The 3,678-nt window shown below is 44.3% G+C and overlaps 1 pseudogene across 1 annotated transcript; it reads right to left on the bottom strand.

The window, feature by feature from the left end:
• Positions 1-681: 681 nt before the first annotated feature.
• On the bottom strand, positions 682-2,566 carry LOC103710378 (UDP-glycosyltransferase 73C3 pseudogene; annotated as a pseudogene). Its single transcript, XR_016395763.1, has one exon. The product of XR_016395763.1 is annotated as a UDP-glycosyltransferase 73C3 pseudogene (transcript).
• Positions 2,567-3,678: the final 1,112 nt, after the last annotated feature.

The raw sequence follows: 3,678 nt of genomic DNA, 5'->3' as shown, positions 1-3,678 counted from the left end.
TGACATAAGCTCATCGAGCTATATCATTGACCAATAGAACCAATGGTAACTAATTAGATGAAAATGATGCCGGCTTTATGAAGATAATAAAAATGGGGTCCTCCATGGTGCATCTTTTGCATCGCAATGGGCTACGCATGCTTGGATTATCACCACACCACTTATCTTAGATATGGAAGCCTCTCACACAATCTCCCTATTGGCAACTTGCTATGCATTTAGCACCCTAAGATGATCGTCTCGATTTTCAAAATGAGCGAGAGTCTTATATTTTTGAGATGGATGACTTGGTGGCAATATGTGCATGCACAACTCTGTGGCGCAAAAAAAATGTACCACAAAGATTCATGATATACATCCGTTTCAGCACAAAAAAATAAAATCCATACTCAACGAAAAATGTAGTTCATGAACATTTTAATAGGATACTGCCAACCATATGTGATCCTCTGATCTTGTAGAAAGCAAAAAAAAAATGGTACTACTCACTGAAAAACCTTTTATTCCTTTTGTTACTCTTCCCTAACTCACCTAACCAGAGGCCGGCCAGCCAATGCCAGACAATTATATTCTAGGAGTTGAGACCGCTATTTGCCACATATTGTTTTTTAGCACTATTCGGTTTCCACAAACACCAAGTCAACTATCATTGTTCAACATTGCTCTTCCATCAAATTTTAATCATAGAAACACTATTGCCATCGCCCAACACCTCTGTTTCAATGGTTCAAATGAACCTTGCCTTGCATTTTAGTAAATCATTTCAAACATCTTTTGATTCTCATATCATTGTTCTTGCGTCAAGGAGCTATTGCACACATCAAATAGAAAGTAATGAAATGTGATTTTTCTAACCTTTCAATACAAGTTTATTTTATTAACAAAAAAATCAACACATCAAATATCTCGTAAGAGTAAATAAATAAATGCAATAACTAAAACAATAACTAAGCACCCCACATCTTAATACAAATGACTAACCAGCTATGAACCCAGCCCTCTTTGCAGAACGTTCTGCTACGTACTGAATTAAGTTTGTCATGCTCGAGTACGAAGAGCCATCCTTCTCCAAAGCCTTCTTTGCCTTCTCTCCCAGCTCCTTAGCCTTCCTCCTCCTCTCCTTCCCCTCCTCCCCTCCATCCATCAACCTCTCCACGGCCATGGCAACCGCCTCCCTTCCCACCAAAACTCCATCCTCTCCCCCTCGCCCCCACTCCGTGGCAGTCCGGACCCCGACCACCACCCCGATCCCCAGGACATCCACAATCAACTTCTCATTTAGGAATTGCTCCGCAAACAGAGGCCAAGTAACCATTGGCAACCCTGAACTCACGGCCTCAAGAGTCGAGTTCCAACCACAGTGGGTGACGAACCCTCCGACCGCTGGATGTGCCAGAATCATCACCTGCGGTGCCCACCCCCTTATAAGAAGACACCTTGAATCCGCATTCTTCTCGAGCTTCTCCATAAGCCAGTCCTCCACCTCCTCCGATGACCTCTCTCCTTCCCTGATCACCCAAATGAAAGGCCGGTTTGAAGCAAGCAGCCCCGAGCCCAGCTCCATCATCTGTTCTGGCGTAAATCTACCCATGCTGCCAAAACTAACATAAACTACGGACTGTGGCTTCTTTGAGTCAAGCCAATTCAAGCACTGCACGTCGAACAAGGACTTCTTCCCTCTCTCCGCCATCTCCGACCGCCCTTTGTTATATAGAGATACAGGCCCGACGGTCCAAACCTTCTTCCCGGTGGTCGCCTCCAACCTTTCAGCATACCCTTGCTCCAACTCACCAAAACTGTTCACAACCTCGCCGTCCACCGCCAGCTCGCCTTCCCTCAGCTCGTCGCACGTCTCCTGATGCTGGGGCAACAGTTGGAAAGACAGTGGCAGCTGCGACCTCGTGATCTCGAACCGGTGAGGCAAGCCGGGCAGCAGGAAGGGCTCGGTGGGGGAGGATGCAGTCTGATGAGACTTGTAGAGATGGAGGTTGTGTAAACAGAATAGGGAGAAGCAGCTGAAGCCATGGAAGAGAAAGCAAGGAACTCCGAACTCTCGAGCAATCTTGTACGTCCATGCGAAGCCCATGCCGGTTATGATGCAGCTTGGGGCAGGCTTCAGCTTGTGGAGATGGTGCACCATCTGTTTCCTCATGAGCTTGGATGCGCTAAGGAAGGTGGTGATCATGGTTGTGGAGGTGATGCTGTCCATGTTCTCACAGCCCTCAGGCAAGCCCACCTCCGTGCCGGGGAAGTGGAGGGGGATGAATTGGATTGGAAGAGCGGAATTGGAGATGCGGTCGATGGTTGATCGGATACGGGAGGCATTGGCAGGAGTGGTGAGGACGGTGACGGTCACATGATGCTCGGCGAGCAAGCAGGCGATGTCGATCATGGGGTTCATGTGGCCTGGGGCTAACCATGGGATCAGAACAAAATGGAGGTTTTGATGATTGGAAGTGCTACTCTCCATGGCAGTTTTCTTTAAGTGGAGCTGGGAATAAAAGCTGGAACAATTTGCTAGTCTGAGAATGGGATGAAAGCTTCACTTCTGCCATGGAAACAGATGCAGCGCCATACTTATAGGTCAGATGAGGCAATTGGAAGTTTCCTTGAAACTAGGATCTAAATGAGTAAACAAAGACTAGGAGAGCTTTTTTTCCCCTCACGAAACCCCTTGTATGCTATGAGGACATCATGACAGCCAATTTGTAATGGGCACAATTCAAGTCAAGAGTTGCTGGCGCTTTGATTGCATCATTGTCAACCTCGGTGGCATCATCCATGAATGCTTTGACTTTTAAAAACAGGCACTGCGGCACATAGAATCAATTAATCTCCTTCAAACTCCTTCAACCTATAGGCAAAGTTGTGAACACTGGATATATCATTCCAATGGAACTATTTTTTACCAGCTCTAAAATAATGATCATACCACGAAACCATCATGGACAAACAGAACAGATTGATAATTAGGGAGCCACAAAATGTAAGCACTAGGTTTTGAGGTTCAAAGTGAAGTTTTTTTCCGAATAAAATATATTATAAATGTATAACATATAAAATATTGATTTATTTTAAATATATTAAAATGTTGATAATAGTTGTAATGTGAAAATGTAGAAGTGTTAGGTAGTGGAGAAATTATTGGTTGAATCAAATTTACTGTAGAGTTGGTGGACCAATTTAATCGGAAAGCACCATGACAAAATGCAGACAAACAAAGAAGAAGAGGGGGAGAAAAAGAGCTAGGGTCATGTTTCTTTCCGGTTCAACTAAAAATTTTGCTAGACAGCCACGGTTAGGGCGGTTTTATGATGTCATAGCAACCGTCATAATGCATTGACTCTGTCAAGCGAAATGCCCCTCTCTGTAATAATGACAACATTTGTACTTCTGTGAGACAACGAATGCTAGTCAAAAGCTAAAGGATAGAGCGTGATAGAAAAGACCCAATTAATGCATGGTCTTTGACTTCTAGGAATGGCTTTAATGGAGATCAAAACCAAATGAATAACGCAGGCGTCAAAGAATAGTAGATAACAAATAAACGGAAACATTCTTTGACGGATATTGCATGGCCTTCGGATGGAATTAGCGCCCACAAACGAGCTCAAGCCATTCATGTCCAAATTCGAGCTAGATCCAAAAAAGTTTAGATCGTGTTTGAGCTTAAATTAG

This window comes from Phoenix dactylifera, chromosome 6 (genome assembly GCF_051530095.1).
Source record: "Phoenix dactylifera cultivar Ajwa chromosome 6, Ajwa_hap1_PhDact_Kaust_v1.1, whole genome shotgun sequence".
In the NCBI taxonomy this organism is placed as follows: Eukaryota; Viridiplantae; Streptophyta; class Magnoliopsida; order Arecales; family Arecaceae; genus Phoenix; species Phoenix dactylifera.
The sequence above is the reverse complement of the archived record's forward strand: the minus strand, read 5'-3'. Positions and strand labels throughout refer to the sequence as shown.